Below are 19204 nucleotides of genomic sequence, written 5' to 3'. Positions count from 1 at the left end.
AAAGAATGCATAATTAAAGTGCAGAAATAACTTTTTTTTTTTGTCTCTGTTTTCATCTAGCAAGTGAATCTGTGGAAAGAAATGCATTCATAGATGAACAGATGACCTGAAAGTATCTATATATTATATAAACCATTTAGACATCCATTCTGAGTGATTGAAGACAATATCAGCAGGTATCTGATCATTAGGTGTCATTAGCACATGCATAAAGATAAATATTTATCTGTTCCACTACAATGAAAGTTCAGAGGTTTAACATCTCTACTTTAAGAGCTTCTCTGGTTTAGATTTTCATATAGATGGAGGCATTACAAGTCTGAAATAATGTGTAATGTTAAAAAGGCCCAAAAGATTAGAGCAGTAATATTTACTCTGAAGTTTGCCTGGCACTTGAGGCATTGCAAAAATTCATAATTTCTCAACACAAACCTCCCTAGTCTTCCAGCAAGCATACTTCTATATCTTTAAATAAAATAAACTTAAATTATGTGGGTTGTAGGTCAAAAATTTAGAGCACTGAGCAGATTAGAACAACAAATTGGCTATTGCTCAGTCACACACACAGGTGTGACCCAGCAGAGGTCAACAGCCAGACAATTTGTTGAAGCATGGAAAGTTTAAAATAGACTGTGCAAGTGTAGTTTATATAAATAGGTGATGTACAGTTGCCTTCTAAGGCCAATACAAGTGTATTTATTACCTAAAATTAAACTGACCTATGCATGAAGAAACCATGAAATATGAAGAAGCCAGCAGTTTTATGAAAGAAATTAAGTGCTACTTTACAAGATCATTAGAATTTCCATTGATTTTGTGAATAATTGGGTTCCTTGATTATTTTATCTGTCTTCCCAGACATTAAGTCATCCCTTATAAATGAAATTTAATTAATGATTAAAGAGAATGTGAGCACATCCCCAAGCACAGTAATAGGGCTTGTGGTAGCACAACAATTCAGCAGCTCCCTGCAGCAGCACACAGAACCCATCCAAAATTAGATCGAGCCCCAGTGCACTGCAAAACTACACTTTGCTGGCTCTCCCTGTATTATCAGGGAAAGCCACAACATCCAGGGGGCGAAATCAGGTAAGTGTAGCTTGTGTTCCTAATTCTCCCTTAAAGCCAATGTTCACATACCCACAGTGCCTTATGGACAGGTCCACGGACTGGGCACGGGCACTCATCCCTGCTGACAGCTGGCCTGCTGGCCCTGTCCTTCAGGGGTGCCCAGGGAGAAAAGAGGACTGCATTCTGCCTCACCCAGGAAGAAATGAGTTGAAATGATAGGAGAAAAGTAGCACAAACTGTAGGGCTGGTAGGAGCCAGGATATTACAGTACCACAGGTCACAATGCTGCATAGTTGTTCCAGCCACTCTGAGGTTAGGCAGATGTCACAGCACCTGGATCTGGTCCAAAGTAGTAAAATCAGCTCTATTTCAAGATAGTTATGTCTCCTTTCAGTGGAAGAAAGTTTCCCTGAACATTTTACATTGATGTAACTACAACCAAACACCCTACCCAACCATGACATTTCTGTAAAGGCTGCAGAGACACAAACAAGATCTGGACTCAGCAGCTGTCCGTCATCTTTGCCAGTCAGAGATGCCAAAGACTGATTTAAATTTAAAATCCTATGATTTGGATATTTAAAAATGTACATTAAAAAAAATATACAGACTCAAATCATTACTGATTAATTTTATAAATACATTTTGGCACATTTTCCATGCAGCTTAACCTTTTGAAAATAGTAGCTATTACTGGGCCAAAAGCATCTTTTAGGTTTAGAAGGTCTTTAAATTCAAAACATACCTGGTGCTTATGTTTCAAATAAAGATTAAAAGCTAGTAAAAAAGTTTCACACTGAGCTAAATCCACACCAGAATGGTGTTATAAATATGCAGAGGCTACAGGGAGTAAAAACGGGGAGGGGGGAGAAAAGAGTTCAGCAAAGAAAGCTCCTTTCTTTTCTCTTCAGGATCAAATGCCATCTCCAGATCCAAAAGAAAAAGGTGAAAACTATCAAAAACCACATAGAATGGGAATCTGCAGCAAAATTTAGAACAGAAATATTCTTCAGTGATGTGTAAGAGAACAAGGAAATAAGCAGCAGGGATGCTATAAACTGTGGTGAGGAATAAATTAAAGCTGATCTAGCTGTGACTAAAATTTGCAGAGATAATATTTAGTGTCCAGTTTTAGGCGTTCAACCTACATAGCTCAAGAGGGAATCTTAGTTTCTGCCTCTAAATTATACACCATGATTCAAGTTTAAACCTTCTAGATGGTGACATGCAAGTCCCTGTGAATACTCAGTGAGAGGAGTACTCAAAACTTACAGTGAGGATGAGATGGCTAAAGGCAATGAGGTTGAGGAATGGATGTTACTAAAACCAAGTAAAGCTTGATGTTCTCAAAGTGAATACATCCAGCAATCACCTTTCTTGAATAAGGAAGGCCTGATAGTTTGGGTTTTTTTGGACAAATTGTTTCATCAAATTAAGGCTTGAAAGAAGAAAATATACTGTTTGTTGGACGGTTGGACAGAATAACTGGGGAACTATAGATTCATTCATCTGACCTCAATAATACGCAAGTCTTTAGAACACACCGAAGGATTTTAATACAAATAAATGGAAACAAAAGTAATGGTCCCATACAGCAACCAGAATAGATTTTGCCATGCTTGTACACTTCTACAAGAAAGGGAGATGCTAGAGGAGATGAAGAGAACCCAAACAAGACGCTACACCTGTTTGTAGGCTAATGAGCATCTGCAAGGCAAACGTGGTGGCACCATGTTCTCTATAATACTCCATTTGTAGCTGTGAATGCTTGCATTAATGCCAGTTAATCTGCAGAGCTATGAAGTGAGAGAACGGAGTGTTGGCCATGGGACTGGAGTTAGCTGCTGCACTTCAAGCACCATAATTGAATCCTACACAGCCTCCTGGACTCCACCAGAACCAAGCAGATGGAGCCTCGCTAAGCTGCTTGTTCAAACACAAATACGTAATAAAGAAATACACATTAAGGGGTTGACACAACACCAAAGCAGAGAAACGGGAATGGTTTTACTAAAAGTGTTTCTCACTTAAACCCTTTTGGGGGCACTTCCAATAAAGTGAAGAATTCACGGTTTGAACCAGGAGTAGCAGCATAAAATTGAGTCTAAGTAAATCCAGCTTACACTTAAGACAGAAATAATAAAATAAAAAGAAAACCAAGTAAAAGACAGTCTGACTGCTTTTATGTAATGCATCAACTTCAAGCAGCTCTGCAGTTTTCTGAGTTTTTGGATCCTTGCAATTAAGGCAGAACTTATCCATTATATCCTGCAGTACAAGGATGCCTTTTAGCTTGCTTTTGTGTTTTTTTTTTTTGTTGTCTTTTTTTTTTTTATTTTTTTTGAAAGACTTGACACTTCTCTCTTTCGTTCCTACTCCAGCTGAAATTTGGATACCCCTTCCCCCTTTCCAGCAAAGCTTTAGAGAACAAATAAAATGAGGATGAAAAACTCTTTAGCTTTTTAGTTTAAAGATATTTATGCTCTCATTTGGCTCCCATTTTCTTTCTTTCTTTCTTTAAAATCCTTGAAATCTTACAGTCAGTAGAAAATGTGCCACTTAAGTATCTCTTTCTCCTGAAACCATAGCAGAAACCATCCATCCTTCTGGGATAAACAAGCTGAGATAAAACTCTTTTGTTCTCTGTGCCACAACTGAAGAGAAATTGCTTGCACCACTGGATTATAATTTCATTTTAAAGCAGTTTTCTTAAGAAGTGAAAAGTGAGAGTCAGACTATAGAAAGAGATGGGGCAGGGAAAAAAGAAAACAAGAAACACAAGAAGAGTAAACTTCAGAAGACTTCTCTACTATGTCATGGATATCATATTCTAATTTTGACAAACTTCCTACTCACAGAGTCATTTTGTCCACAAATGTTTTTTTACCAGCTCCTTTAATTTTAAGAATATTTTCAAAGAGTACGACCTTACGCATTGCATCTCCCTTCACACGGCCCTACTGTTTTGTCAGGATGCATTCTTGACTCACTGTACTAAATACCCTGGGGACAGTATTAGCTGCAACACAGATAGGTAAGGAAGAGGATGTGAAATGGAGTCTTAATTCTGAATTCCCTGACCAACCTTGTTGTTCAAATGGAAATAAAGAGTATGGAAGAAACCCAAACAGGAGAATGAGAACACAGTTTTCTATTCTTATTTAAAGGATAACGATGTCCTAAGGGAACCAATAAAAGAAAATGAAATTGTACAAAGGACAACTCTAGTACATCTAGTAAATCTTGTAGGAAAAAACAACAACAATCAATAATAAAAAACTATTCACAAGAATGCTAAATAAAGCCAGCTAGGAGCAAAGCCTTTTGAAATGCATATATTGTTTTCTGGGTTTGAAGACTTCAAAAATCATTATTCATAATCCAGGTTGAAATTCAATAAAGATATTTGCCCAGTGTTTACCTCTTTTTATGCAACCTGTGTTTATATAAATTACTACAGAAAGAGAAAAATGGCAAACTTCTACAGCATAGTACATACCACGTGGTTTCTGCTTAAAACAATTTTTGCATTCACACCAAAAGATGTACACTTTTCAACAAGGTAATCCATGTGTTACTCTGCTCTGTTTGCCTAGATGGTTACTCCTGCTAAAGTCAGTTGATTTTTATGCAAGCAGTACAGCAAACCAAAAGTATAAGTTCACATAAAAAAGTAGTATGCAAACACACCAACAATTAAGAGGTGTGAGAATAGTCCAAAATCAGCCAAAAATCAGACTATTCTACATAGCAAGCTTAATACAGTGTATTTTTCATATTCCACTTATTTCAAAGGAATGGTCAGATTTTCATCAAATTATTACTGCAATTACCTGTTTATACTGAAATTAAGCACAACAAAAATAAAGCCTAAATGAGATTCGTGGAAGTTTATGAACAGTGAGGATGGGGGAAATCACTGAATGAACTGAGATGTTGTTTGCCTGGATAGCAGGAAGGAATTTTCAGACGTCTATGTATTACACATATGTAAACCACACATACTGCTATTCCAATACTTACTCACATAAAACTTATACTTATTAATGATGACAGCGTATCTGTCCCTGTTTTACAAGGTATGTTCCTAAGTATTTGTCCAGTGCTTTGAATTCCATAATGTTTTTGAATGGAATTGTTCTGGATGATGCCTGGAGACTTGAGCAATCATTTTGTCAGGTAATGAAAGATTCACCTTTAAGTTCCAAGTTCTACGTTCTGAATATTCAGACATTTCAAGAAATTATATTTCAATATATTGACATTTCAAATGACTGAATCGATCTGCCAAACAATACGTCTTAAAGAGAAAAAAAATACCAACAACCAACCAACAGACCACAGCAAAGTCCGTTTTTAGAATATTTAAGATCTGTCAATGTTTTCCAGTGTATCAATATTAATGAAGCTTGGCAAACAGGGTCTGTGGTTGAAGTTCATATTAATACAGCATTAGGTCCCAAAGAAGACCTCCTGATTCACTAAAAGCTTTGTTAAAGATTTAACCAGAAAAATGCTAGTGATATTGTAAGATTTCTCTGCACTGGGCCTACATTTACCCTGGAAGAATTTCCTGCACATTGTTACATTTAATGAAAATGAATAAAAGCAGAATATACAACAAACAGTCCCTTTTCAGTACAATTCACATGGAATTCACATTTCAGAAACTGCTGAATGATGGCAATAACAACTGTGAGATGATTTACTGCAACCAAACTTTGCACCACTAAAATAACTCTTAGCGTTGCATATTTTAGAGTAAAACACAATAAAAGTTCAAAGAAGAGTCCAGGTACTTATTACATCATATTTTATAACTCAAAGAGTAGCTGCATCAAAGTTTTAGCACATTTAATCCTTACATTTCCACCTCCTATTTTTCCCCTGAGGTGTGCTTTATCATATAGGTGCACAACTAAGTAGGGATGGTATAACTGACCTCTCCCTTCTCTTAAAAGTCCACGATGAATTCCCACTTACTATAAATGATCAAAGTTTTATGGACTAATGACAGTTTAAAATACTTTTTTCCCCACTTTTACTGCAGTACTGTCATTAAGACTAACAATCTAAAGTAGCTGAGAGAATGAGTAAGCAAGATGATTTACACAGATGATAGTGCAATGGAAAGAAGCGGGGAAAGATTCTTTGAAATTTTTTGTAGCTGAACCATTAAAAAGATTTACACCAAGGTCTTTAAGTGAAAAGAGAGCACTGCCAAAGAGGTCTGGCAAGCTCTTCTATCAATAAAATACTCTGCCACATAAATTTAGCCAAACCTTCAGCTTAAAACCTGATTAAAAGCTAGAAGGAACTTGTTTTGTTACCAGAGAGATCCCACCACCCCAGCATCCAAAGAGACTGCTTATAAAAATCAGTCAGGATAGAGACATTTTTAGAAAAAAGTTTCCACCATCACTGAATCTCCTCTATTTTTCCATGAGGCCATATACAAGAACTCATGAAACATTTAGCATGAGAGAGCGCACAGGTTCTAATACGGGGCAAAGTTGTGTTGAAATTATTTAGGGCTGGGGACAACATTGAAACCATCCGTGTTTCTATAGCTGGATGATCAAGGCTTCTAGAAGACTCAAAATGTTCATGTATCCTTATAAGTTTTGTATTTAAATTCTTTCATAATATTCTTCAGTTAGAGATTATTTTGGTACAAGCTTTTATCTTTTTCACATCCCACCTCCTACCATTTTTACTCATTACAGGTATCCTTACGAGGCTATCAGACCTGGATGTTGGCGTAGGGCACATTCAGAGCGAAGACCTGACTTCATGACTGTACAAGAACATAAATCTGGACTCTGAAAGCAGCGATGTTTGATAAGGTTTCAACAAGATTTCAAAAGCAAGCAACAGAAAGAAACCAGGAGGTTTTCTACAGGTCACTATGCCAGAACATTATTATTTGTTTGGTGCTAAAATGGGATTAGGGCTGTAAAACACAAGTGTTTTGACAGCCCTTGCTTCAAGATCAGCTGTTCGTGACATTTCCACCAGCTTGGATTGCTGCCCCTCCAGAGCCAGAAGACAGGTGCTTTCCAGTTTTGGACTTCACCCAAAATAAAGACAGGGGGGATAGATACTCATACGCCCTCATACGATATTCACCCCTCCCCGAAGGACCAAATAAAGAGAGAAGCTTTATACACTGCACACCAACAGTAAACAAGTTCTAGCAGGATGAAAAGCAAGGAGCTGAAGTGGCAGCCAGGCAAGGAAAAGTGCCTGTTGGTTACTTGGTCTTTTTATGCTGCAGAAGTCCAAGCATCTGTGCTGCCTGAAGACAGCAGGTCACAACTATTGGGACAGACCTGAGCCAAGTTTTTTTAACCTTCAAACAGAAATCTGTAGGAAGAAATCCATAGGGATAGTAGCCAGGTGAGTTAGCTGACCATTGCATGTGTCCTGTGCCTTTTTACTTCTCCAAGACACAACCTCCAAAAACTGACCCATCATAGTAGGCTCGAGTTTCTACAGAAGTGTGTGCTAAGTAGCTGAATAGCATTTCGGAATTGTTGTGGTCCTTCAGCCAACAAGGTACGGAAGAGGAAAAAAAAAAACACAAAGGGAGCTGGGAGAGGACAAACAACCCTGTAACCAACAGTACTTTTCCCAGATCAGTGCTGCTACTTGAAATTTCAACCATTTGAGTAACAGCATGGTAACAAACTGAGGACACCATTAGCATGTGTCCTGGGAAAGAGGTAGAGGCTACTCCTTGTCCTGCTCAGCCTTTCCTCAGCCATCATTTGCATCTTATAAACTTTGAGGCAATTGAGCTTTCACCTGGTTTTGGACTGGCTGGGCAGCACCCAGCACAACATTCACAGAATCACAGAATCACAGAATTTCCTAGGTTGGAAGAGACCTCAAGGTCATCGAGTCCAACCTCCAACCTAACGCTAACAGCCCTCCACTAAACCATATCCCTAAGCTCTACATCTAAACGTCTTTTGAAGACTTCCAGGGATGGTGACTCCACCACTTCCCTGGGCAGCCTGTTCCAGTGCCTCACAACCCTTTCAGTGAAGAAGTTCTTCCTAACATCTAACCTAAAACTCCCCTGGCTCAACTTAAGCCCATTCCCCCTCATCCTGTCACCAGGCACGTGGGAGAACAGGCCAACCCCCACCTCTCTACAGCCTCCTTTAAGGTATCTGTAAAGAGCGATAAGGTCACCCCTGAGCCTCCTCTTCTCCAGGCTGAACAAGCCCAGCTCCCTCAGCCGCTCCTCGTAGGACTTGTTCTCCAGGCCCCTCACCAGCTTCGTCGCCCTTCTCTGCACCCGCTCAAGCACCTCGATGTCCTTCTTGTAGCGAGGGGCCCAAAACTGAACACAGTACTCGAGGTGCGGCCTCACCAGAGCTGAGTACAGGGGGACGATCACCTCCCTAGCCCTGCTGGTCACGCTGTTCCTAGCATAGGAACATTCAGTTACCAGCATAGTAAAAATAAGACAAAAAAATCATAGTGAGCCAACACTACATCACAGAAAAGTCAGCCGGCAAGTCCTCATTGCCAATCTTTTATCTCCATCACAGACTAACAATCTCCTCTCCAAATGCAAATGTTAACTATTTGTTTTCTAATAGATAAATATTGTGTCTAGTATTATTTTGTATGAAATGGAGTGGGAATAAACACTGGAAGTTATGCATGAAAGTGCTCATGGACATTTTCTTCATTTATGGTCAGAACTCCAAGTTTTAGCAAATACACACACATATATATATTTTAAATAATAAGAGAACCCATCCCAGCATTACATGCATTCTCTGAAAAACATGCAACACACACACAGATGTGCGAAGAGAAGACCCTAAAGACTAATGTCCTGTCAACAAGGAACAGATCAAAAACGTGGACTTCACAATGACAAAGTTTTAACTGAACGCAGATTTTAAACTGCTTTGGATGAATGTGAACAAAGCATTTTCTTCCTCTAAGAGCCACTTGTCAGCCAGAAACAACAAAGTGGATGGAACGGGGAAAGTTGAGAAATGGAAGAAGGTGACTTCGGGAGCAAGGGGATGAGGTGTTTGGGGGAAAAGAAGGGACAAGCAGAGGCACAGTTTGCACCCTCAGCCAGACACACTGCCAGCAGGGGGAATGAGGGCTCACATGAGACATGTGATTTACTCCTTTTGACTCCTTGAGGGTCAGTACTTGTCTCCAAAAGCTAAGAAGCTCTTGGACATTTCTGCAGCTTTGGGAGGGATATCTCTTTGAAAATACATCAGATTACTAGTGGCAGGTGGTAAGCTGGGTCATAAAGAGAATGACTTTATTTTCTGGTCAATTTACAGACATATCAAGTAGTTGGGATTTTTATATAGCTTCCTATCTTGTGTGAATGAAGGAATAATTAATGAATTTCTTCATTCATATACAAAATATTTAGTGATCTTTAGCTGGGAACTTTCAGTGAAATTCAGTGAAAACATTTATTTTTCTTTTCTTTCCCCTTCTTCCCCTGTTGTATAGCAATCTGGGAAACCAAAGCAGATCATGCATTGAAAAACCAGGACCAGAATGATTCATTAGGAGCACTGAAGAATGATTTTTGGTTATACATTTTCCCCCCAGCTGATGCACTGGCTGTGTGTACACAGGCCCCCATTCCTTACAGACCTACTCCTAAGAGACTGCATGAGAGAGTTAAAAGCACCAAGACCTATTACTCATTCAGGTGTGTGAAGTCAGACAGCTTCAGAGGGGATTACAAGTGTCATTTTTGCCACTGAATCTCCTACACACTGAGTAGAGCTCAGAACAGGTGTTCACACAATCGTTACCTTTCTGGTTTGTAGGTGTAGGACCATTTCCATCTCAAGTACCTTCCTGGAGGGAAACGCTGCATATTTCTCCTCTTTTCAAAACATTGGCAAAGGGATGAAACATTCATAAATAAATGGTTTATTTCCTCCTACATTTCCTCCCTAATGCGAAATACAATTTTTACATACTACATATTGATGACTTGCGTAATGCTGTGATTTATAACACTTGCTTCACTCTGTTTCATTGTAATTTTTTATTCTGATCAAATATGCTTTTTCCTCGATTTTTTTTTTTTAAGCTGTGTGGTTTTATACCGCGTACCAATTTAAATAAAAAGTTATTTAATAAATGCGATAGTACTTGCCGGTGAGTGCCTGTTGTGCATTTTGCCAGTAGATGGCAGCATGCTGCTGCTTAGTCGTGAAGGCTCTGCGTAAAATCCCTAAAGCAGAAACTTTCTAACAGAAACTATTGTGTAAGGTTTTTGTTTGTTTTATTTTTTCAAATCCACATTCCTATACGTTCTCTCACAGCAAAATATTTCCATTGTGTCGCCTGCAACCCCTCTGGGGCTGAGGCAAAGAGTAAAGTTTTCCTTGATTTTTTTTCTTTAAACATTAGTTTATAATGTTTCACAGAAATTAAGATTTCTGGAAAGCAGAGATAAGCTGGACAAAGTCTGTTGTTACAGACACTCAGAAAGGTTTGTAAATGGGGAATTTCAGCCCTGTATCCGCAGTTCTGGACGTCATTTCTAGCAACAAAAACAGCTCTTGTATCCTTGCCTCTTCAAAATTCTTGACGACACAATATATTTTCCTGTTATCAAACAATATGCAGACATATATAACAATTTTCCTCCTTTCCTACTGGTATAACAGGCAGCAGCAGGATATCTGTGAGCATATACCTAAAAATTTTAAATAACAGGCCCCAAAATTTTGCTATTGTTATATATTTTCCATATGATAATTTTAATAAAAACAAAACCAAAGTACAGACTTCAATCACTAAATTCCTAACTCTCTGCATTCTCAGAACCAAGATGTGCTGTCAGAATGAGCATTGCTAGCTGCACTTTCAGTCTACAGTTTACTCCTATAAGTAAGGAATTTGTGTTAAATGCTGTGGCCAGTAGAACAACAGTGCATTTTTCACTCCATCATACACAAGGTTTATTGCAATTTGTAGGGCATGGATCTTTCAGGTTAGGAAGTTTAGGGCTTATCTTTAACAGTTTTCACAGTGCACTGGCAGCCTTCTAACATGTCCTCTTGTACCCTCGTAAAGGAGAATAGATATATGTGGCTGGCCATTTGATAAAAGCACAAAAAACAAAATTGCGTAACCAGCTCAGGCATCCCCTATGTCATGTCAATGCTGTAGCCAGAATGACTTGGCCACTTCAAGATACACATTAAGGAGCAAAGGATTTTTTTCAGAGGCTTCATGCTTTCTCACTTGAAGTGACCATTTTAGCCTTCTCCTATCCCCCAGAAGCAGCTGGAATTCCACATTTACCACACAGCAAGTAGCAGCTGCTTCAGCACTGTACTGAGAGGGAGAACTTCTGTCAAATACAGTGCCTTTAATATTACAACAGACCACATACAGACAAGATCATAATAAAGCAAAGCCTCAGGAGGGCCCTCCAACATGTAAAAGCATATCGACTTTACAAATAAATAAATAAAAGACTGCAAATCCCTCTGGTTTGGGCTTGTAAGGGTAGTTTGCATGGCTCCCACACCAGAGCAAACTCCCTTGCCAGTGCCATGAGGTCTTGCCAGGTCTGGGTGCCCGACCTGGGGCTTCTCCCTGCCTCCTGCTCCCCAGTGCCTGCCAGGACAGGCACCCACTCCCCAAGGCTCCTCCTTGCAGCTCCTTGAGTTATTGAGTCTCTGAGAGTCCGTCTGCCAAGGAGCAGAAGTTGAAACCAGCTGCTCGCTTGCAGAGAGCATTACCAGGCAATTATCGCCACAGACTATCTCAAAGAATCCCAATTTCAACATGCCTTTGAAATTCAGCATGCTTTGAGTTGAAACAGATGAACTGTAAAGAAAGATGCTCAAATACGTTGTACTGCTAAGCAGTATTAATGGAGTAAAATGATTTAAAGACCCCCAAGGTAATGACAATTTAAATAGCAACAATTACAGCAATTAACAGCAGCCAAAGGTCTGCATCAACCCTAATACTATGAACACAGGCAAACTTCCACTTCTCTGGCTTCTAGCTCTCCCTAATACATCCTAATTTTAAATACTGCTTCTCAGATCCTGAACACAGCTTATATTCAACAATGCCACCAATGACAATTCTTCCTCACTTTGATACTCTTCTTATCCTCTTTTCTTTGTTTCCTTTTTACTTTGCCATTAATTTCTATTTCCTCCCTGATTTCACTTTTCCAGTATTTCCTCCCCTATTTCTTCACGTCCTAGGAAGCTTGATGCATCTTAATACTTCTCTGAATTAGTATTTAACAAAGAGGAGGTTAAAACAGGGGCAACAGTATCTAATGTAATTATATTTAAAATACTGATAATACTGCATGAGCAGGCATGCCAGAACCCACCAGCTGTTCCTAAAGGTACAAGCCAGCTTTCTGTCTCCTCACATTATAGCCCAGTTTAACCACTGTTGAAATGTATTTTAGGACAAAAAATATGGAATCTGCTTCATTAGAACTGGAGCTCTAATTTATCTGCTTACAGAAACGTGTGTTGTTCTGTCATTTGAAATATAAAGATTACATGGGGTGTTACAGATAAATACAGCAGAAGTTTGATAACGTTTGTTAAAGAAGAGCAGATTGGTTTGCATAACAAGATTCTTCAGAGCTGATTTTATACGTGTATATAGAGAGAATAACATTTTATATACGGATGATACCACAAAAAAAAAAAAAGTACACTTGCTTAACTTTGAGTCATGCATGGGAAATAGTTTAGGATGTAGAAATATAGAAGAAATTAAGCCACAGCTTAGCAGAGGCAAGAGACAACTGTGCTGTGTCCACCTAATAGAACAGCCATTGAGTTGCAGCTAACAGTCTGATCTTGACAGTTTCAGATTGCTTAGGTTAACTGGCACCTGAGTGCAGTTAGAAGATAAACAGATCAAAATTTATGAGGAGCCAACTTCTTGCTTCCTGCCCCATTATTAGGGATCAAGAATGGGGCCTACAAATGAAAATGAGAATGTACTAAGTGTATGGTTTCAAAGAATCTGGTTTAGATACTTGATTTTGGCTGTCTACATCAAAACATGCACCCTCTAAGCCCTTGCTTTTGGCTTTTCCAGGCTGTTACACATACCACTTTTCTTCATTGACTCTGTATCTGAAAAGGATTTATGCCTCATCTTGGCTACCCATCCGGACAAAACAATCTCTGGCGGCCTGCTGCACCTGCATTGCTTCAGACCTTCAGCAAAAACAGTCTTACATTGTAGAAGAGTTCTCTGAAATTCTTAAATAAGTTGGCATTTTATTAGTGTTGGTGTCCCATCCTCCCCCTCCCCCCAATCCCCTCCCCAAGAGAGATTAGTGGTTGCTTACTTACAATCAGCCTTTAGCTCCACTGTTGGTTTTTGGCTAGGTTAACATTTATCATGTACCACTTCTCCAGCAAGCTTCCACATGTGTCCAACACCACCAGTGGAAGATTCTGGCAATGAAGTTCTTCAATCCAACCAGATTCAACAGCGAGCAATGTTCTGGTGAAGTCTGTTACAAATAGAGGCCACTAGCAACCATTAGCTTCAGAAAGTGCTTCAAAACTTGGCCTATGTGACAGGCTGCTGGAGATTAAAACGTATTTCACACATTATGCAATGAACAGTGAACATCACCATGGCTAAAGGTTAGATCTGTTCCACATTAAGAATACTTCAATCATCTTTTCAATCCTTCGTATTTTTTCCTGATAAACAAGACATCTCAGCCTATTTACTAATACTTCCTGCATTAGACAACCCCTATCCTTATGCAAGTGCCCATACCTACAAAACCATTTCATTTAACCATTTATAGAACAGAGTAAGGAGAGCTGAGAAATTTTTTCCTCAACTTTCTTTCCTTGTATGTATCAAATGTTTTGGACATGAAGCTGAGTCAAAAGAGGTCAGGAGTCCAAAGAGGCAGTGCAGCTGTGGAAGCCAGCTGGGACCTGTGAGTGAAGCTCTGAAGACTGATAAGGCTACACCTGGACTTCAGTCCTTCCAAGAGTTTAAGCACAAAAGGTCTGAAGATGATTTTAAGAACCTGGCTTACTCCTAAAGGAGGAACTATTAGAAAGGAGAAAGTTTGTGGGCACATAATCAGCTGAGGATAAAAGCCACCCTCAGGCAAACTGAAGGCACAGTTCCCTGTGATTCCCTCTGCAGGCAAATTCTTGGTTCTCCCTGTGTCACTTGAGGTAACATCTAGCATGGATAAAGAGATCTGGAAGCTGGAGACACACGTGTAGAAGTATAAACCAATTAGCTGTTGTCTGATATACACCTATATATACAGCCCCGACCTTGTACTCTCCTTAGGATTGTGCAACACTTTATGTTTATTCTCCCTTGGAGTCCTTGAGCTGCCTTCTATGCACTTCTCACCTGCCTTATCTCTGTAGTTTCACCTCTCCTGTTTTGCATGGCTATGCTCCCTGTGCTTTATTACAGCTCTTTCTATCAGTTTGGCAGATTTCTCAGAAGTCTGAGCCACGGTTACACAGGCGTGCTGTGCGCAAGCTGGGTCTGGGATCGCAAAGAGATGAACCCCAAGGAGTAGGGTTACAGGTATGTCAGGCTGTTCTGGGGAAGAAAAACCTATTGACATCACGTTATGAAGACCTGTCTCTGTTATTGTCAAGTCACATTGCTGGGAGGGAGCAGAGAGCAACAACACACACTTAATAAAGTAAAAGGACCTCTTTGCATCTCCTTCAACTCTGACACAACAGTGAGAGCAGCAGGCAGCAGACTCTCGCTGTTTAGGAGCACGGATAACACAAAAGCAGGTAGAAGTACATAACAAACCTCTTCATTTGTGCTAAGTTAAGCAACAATAAGCCTACTTGTGCCCACAGATGGTTCAGTGCCTGTAATGTTCGGTTTGGGTTTTAATGCAGAAATACCTGAAGCTGTTGCTGGCAATACTGAATGACCTCCTGCCTGCAGCCAGCGATTTCCTTTTGATACAAAATGCACACTACAGAGCGACTGATCATGTTTTGAGTCTCATTAGACAGTCAGGAATGGAAGGAGGAGAGGCACTAAGTAGCTGCCTAAGCCATGAGGAATTACTGCAGGACAACACCCAGCCAGCCCTGGCTGATAAGAACCTGCACACTCTGGGAAGGCATCAGCACAGGAAAGGTGGTGTGTGCAGCCCCTCTATGCAACGTCTGCCAGATGTGGCACTGCAGGAAAAACACAGGAAAGAACCAAAAGGCACCATGGATATAAGTCATACAAGTGGCACTGTCTTGTTTCTGAAAGGAAGAAATAATTTCTGTATCTCACTGCGTAATCACATCCAACTGCATAAAACCACTGCTTTGTTAAACTGAAGAGATAAATCCATGATTTCCACCTTCTCTTTGCTGACTGGCCCTTAAAAATATTCCAGTGGAAAAGTGGATTTATATACCATAATTGTCAACCTACTTATAAGTAGCATGTTATTTTGTAGTTATTCTTCTTAATCCTTTAATAAAAATATGTTGACCTGAAGACAAAGGGTCAACAGCCACACAGCTCGAGGCCATTCAGCATAGGCAGAGCTCCGCACTTGGACTGTTCCCTGTTGGTGCATTCACACATGGCCACTAAAATCACCTTCCAGTAAAAGTAGATGAGGTTTTTCAAAGCCCTTTCAACCACTGTGAAAAGAAGGACAAGTGACAAAGCAAACAGAGGCCACCTCGCTATAATGGTTTTTATTTTTTTGAATGTCCCTGCCTCTTTCCGCTCCTTTCAGTAAGGTCTGTGTTGCCACACACATTGCATTGAGCACTGGTATCAACAGATTTCATCTGGTACATTGCTTGTCCTAGAAAATTAATAGTGGTAACTATTTTCTAGAGAACTGCTATAAATGTTGTAGGACTGCGGAAACTGCAGTTGCTAAACAAACATTTCTGGTGAGCCTTGAGGGGTAACTTTGAAGGAGTCCATATGTCAGATTACACTTGCCTTCCAAGAAGAAACATTTAAATACTTTTTGTCCCTCTGGTAAATTTATAGTCTATATTTTTTTTTATTCTAATAACAGAAAAACACATCACTAGCCACAAAATTTGATCCTGAATGTATTGTTATTGTAGCACAAAATGTAAAGTGTAGAGTTTACCTATCAAACTCCTCTGGAGCGTAAGACCTGCAAAGTGCATCCCAAATTAATGTCCACTGCTGCTTTGAAATGACTGGAAGCATATTGCTAATGGCAGGGCAAGGAGCATTATCTATTTACAGCAATGGTTTTGACTTCTAAAATGAATTTTGACCTATAGGCCTTTAAATATCACACATTTCAGTCTCGCCGTGGAAGGTTTCTGCTTGCTACACTCCCCGTTCACACTCGGGCTGCAACGTGCCGGATGTGATCTGATTAATAAGGACAGAACCGCATGGCTGCACCGAGTCCCAGGCTGTCTCTCATGATTTATTTAGTCCTACAAAGGATATTTCCCTCGATTCATTACTTTATTGATGATATTTGCTGATTGAAAAGTTAGTACTTGCTTCCACTAATCATCAGATCAAAGAAGCCTGGTAAGATTTTTAATGTTACGTAATGCTTTTGAGGAATTTTTTTCTGATTCAAGAAAATTAACTTTCCTAATCCACCTGGGTAAACACTTGCTTTTCTGCCTCCCTCTCAATTGCTCACTCAAAAAAAAATAATAATGAAAGTTAACGTCAAGTTTTTCTTTCTCTACTTCTGAGACTTTTAAAGATGGCAGAGGCGTCCATGGGCCTTTTTAGCTTCGTCTTACAAATAAAGCTGACAGAACTCAGCGAGCAAGAAAAATGAGCGACATTTCTCAAAGACCCAGCACATGGAAATGAAAGCAACAAGATACACATATGCCTCTTCCCACTGTAAGAGGCAGGAAACCTCTCTAGACTCACCAGCTGCAACGCTTCTTTCCTCAGCTCCTGGTCACCCCAGCTTTATGGGTTGCTGTCCCCACCACCAGAGACCACATCTCCCATTAAGGCCAACAGCATCAAACAGGCTGAAATCTTAAAGTGCTGTAACCTCAAGGCCACTACAGACTAAGTGCTACTTCACTTTCCAAGCAGAAAAGTGCTACTCACTACCTGGCCTGCTCCAGACCTTTCAAAGGTAGCACACCATCACCACTGTACTTCAATTTTCACACACTAGCTTTATGGAGAAGTAAGATCTGAGGTCAACACAGAGCAAACCACAGCCTAGCCCTACATAGGAAGTGGCAGCAGGCCATCCATCAGTTACTGCTGCTCTCCTCAGCTAAGCCAGCTGCCCTCAATATGCCAGTTTTAGGCAGCTGGCAAAGCTTGCCCTTGCTGAGGCATGTTTTCTGTAACAAGGGGCAAAGCTAAATAGCATTGACTGGAATATGTGACAAACTTAATTACAAATCCATGCCTGTACTCCTGGGCATCTTTTTCAACAAACAATTTTTCCAAACCAGGCTTTTTTTTTTTCCTTTCCCATATTTCCTTAAATTTCAAGCACTCAATTTCCAGCAGTCACAGGTTTTTTCAAATAAAATCCCAGCAAATGCAAAATAAGAAGCAACAACAAACCTTACCTTGTTTCAGGGAAGACTCCTTAGTCCCTCTGATTTATTCCAAAGCTGTTCCTGCACAGCATGAACCAGGCACATCAGCAGCAGGCTTTACCAGACCTCCCAAATAACTTTCCTAGAAGCCAAGGTCTGCCTCTCTTCATCCACAGAGGGAAACTGTATTTCCAGAGGGCCAAAGCACTGCTCCACCCAAATTTCTTCAGTAATTTTGGTCTGGATTCTAAACAAAACCAAGATGCTTGTACTATTTCCCCAGCCCTGACCCTCACAAAGCATTTCCCTCCTCCCCCAGCAGCTCCATGCCCACCTGGGCTGCAATTTATAAGTAGATGCAGCAGGCTGATACCTGTTCCTGGGGCACCTGTTCCTTGTGCTAAAGGGCTGACAATGACAAAACTGAGAAAGAACAGAAAAAGGAGTTGATATGTAAAGCAACATAGGGAAAGAGACCATGAGGGAGGGAGAGGGAGACTGTTTCCACTGCCCAAAGTAAGATGCCAAAGACCACAATCAGCTTTACGATTAAAAAATATTTAGTTGTTAGAAGTTAAGGGTGTTAAATAGTTGAGTTTTTTTTATTATTATTATTATCATTCAAAGTGCAACATTTTATATTGAACATCAAAGAAAACTTCTGAGTTATGAAGCAGAAAAAAAAAAACATATTTATAAGTCTCAGCTCACAGCTGACTAAGTAACTAACTCCAGGCTGCAGTGCCCTGTGACACCTATCCCAAATTTAGCAGCAGCGGGGCTTGCATTACAGGCTCTAACTCTTTGATCTCATCGTTGTGGCACTGAGTATAGGAAATCAGTAACATGTATTGTGCTTACTCGTCGCTTCAGCTGCCTAATGGCAAGCTTAGAGCCAGGGTCTGGGAAACACAACCCCTCCCATAGTGTACTGCCGGGAACGATGTAAGGAAAGCCCAAAAGATTCCAGGTATACCTCAGAAATGAAAATGTCTTGTGAATAATCGCTTTGGCATTGTGGAAGATATGATGAAGAAAAAAAAGAATTTGCACCAATGTACAGAAGCAACCAATTATGAACTTAGCTTAGTAGCTTCATTACCTATCAGCCTGCTGTAACTATTCTGATAACGTAACACATCTTCTGGATGTTTTAAGTGGCATTTATCTCATCAGGTACCAATGCAACGTGCACTGGATGTATACTTCGTATATAGCTTGGGTAGAGTTTACCCATGAGTCTCATGCAGGGGATGAACACGACAATAAAACATGACAATAGCTGGTAAATAATCTGTAAGGAGATGTAAACCACAACATCTTAATAACTGATTAAAATAATTGCTTATATTGGAAATGATATAGACCCATGTTGGTCAAATTGGCCAGAAAAATGATGATCTAAAAGTCCATGTGTGGCCTCTTTATAACCAAAAAGAAACATTTTTCTCTATCTTTCAAAAAGTTCACTTGGGCATGTTATCATACCTGTATGTTCCTGACCAGCTAAAACTCTAAAAAAAACACTGAAAACATTATATTTCAGTTGTCTTCCAGAGCTACCC

General features: G+C 39.9%; 1 long non-coding RNA gene across 2 annotated transcripts in view; it reads right to left on the bottom strand.

The window, feature by feature from the left end:
• Positions 1–17941, bottom strand: part of LOC311438811 — a 129175-nt gene extending 111234 nt beyond the window's left edge. The window contains exon 1 of one of the 2 annotated variants that reach the window (XR_014694327.1): positions 17665–17941. This is a non-coding gene — a long non-coding RNA (uncharacterized lncRNA). The remainder of the gene's footprint in view (positions 1–17664) is intronic. The other variant, XR_014694328.1, reaches the window with a different exon arrangement.
• Positions 17942–19204: the final 1263 nt, after the last annotated feature.

This window comes from Aythya ferina (genome assembly GCF_964211825.1).
Source record: "Aythya ferina genome assembly, chromosome: 6".
In the NCBI taxonomy this organism is placed as follows: domain Eukaryota; kingdom Metazoa; phylum Chordata; class Aves; order Anseriformes; family Anatidae; genus Aythya; species Aythya ferina.
Note: the sequence above shows the minus strand (reverse complement) of the source record. Positions and strands in the feature narration are given on the sequence as shown.